Below are 328 nucleotides of genomic sequence, written 5' to 3' on the forward strand. Positions count from 1 at the left end.
TATGATGGGGATAAAGTATGATAGTTACTTCCCTGGAGTTTTCTGCACATTACCTCTCTCATTTGCCCATTGATGGTGGTTTAGTGCCACATTTTCTATTAAGTCCTCGGCTTCTTCCAAGCTCTTATTCATGAGGACACCTCCTGCAGCGGAATCCAAATATACCTTAGTTTGATAATTGATTCCATTGTAGAAAGGTGTGGATGATAAGCCATCTCTCTAATCCGAGATGTGGACACTTCCTTAACATTCCTTTGAATCTATCCCAAGCTTCAAAGAGTGTCTCTCCATCCATTTGTTGAAAGCTTGAGATAAGATTCCTCATATG

General features: G+C 40.2%; 1 non-coding gene across 1 annotated transcript; it reads left to right on the plus strand.

Annotated features, from left to right (window-relative positions):
* Positions 1–221: 221 nt before the first annotated feature.
* LOC141812807 (small nucleolar RNA R71) lies at positions 222–328 on the plus strand. Its single transcript, XR_012600340.1, has one exon. It is a non-coding gene; the product is annotated as a small nucleolar RNA R71 (small nucleolar RNA).

This window comes from Curcuma longa, chromosome 19 (genome assembly GCF_044706935.1).
Source record: "Curcuma longa cultivar G26 ecotype Majalengka, Jawa Barat chromosome 19, ITB_CL_G26_1.1, whole genome shotgun sequence".
In the NCBI taxonomy this organism is placed as follows: domain Eukaryota; kingdom Viridiplantae; phylum Streptophyta; class Magnoliopsida; order Zingiberales; family Zingiberaceae; genus Curcuma; species Curcuma longa.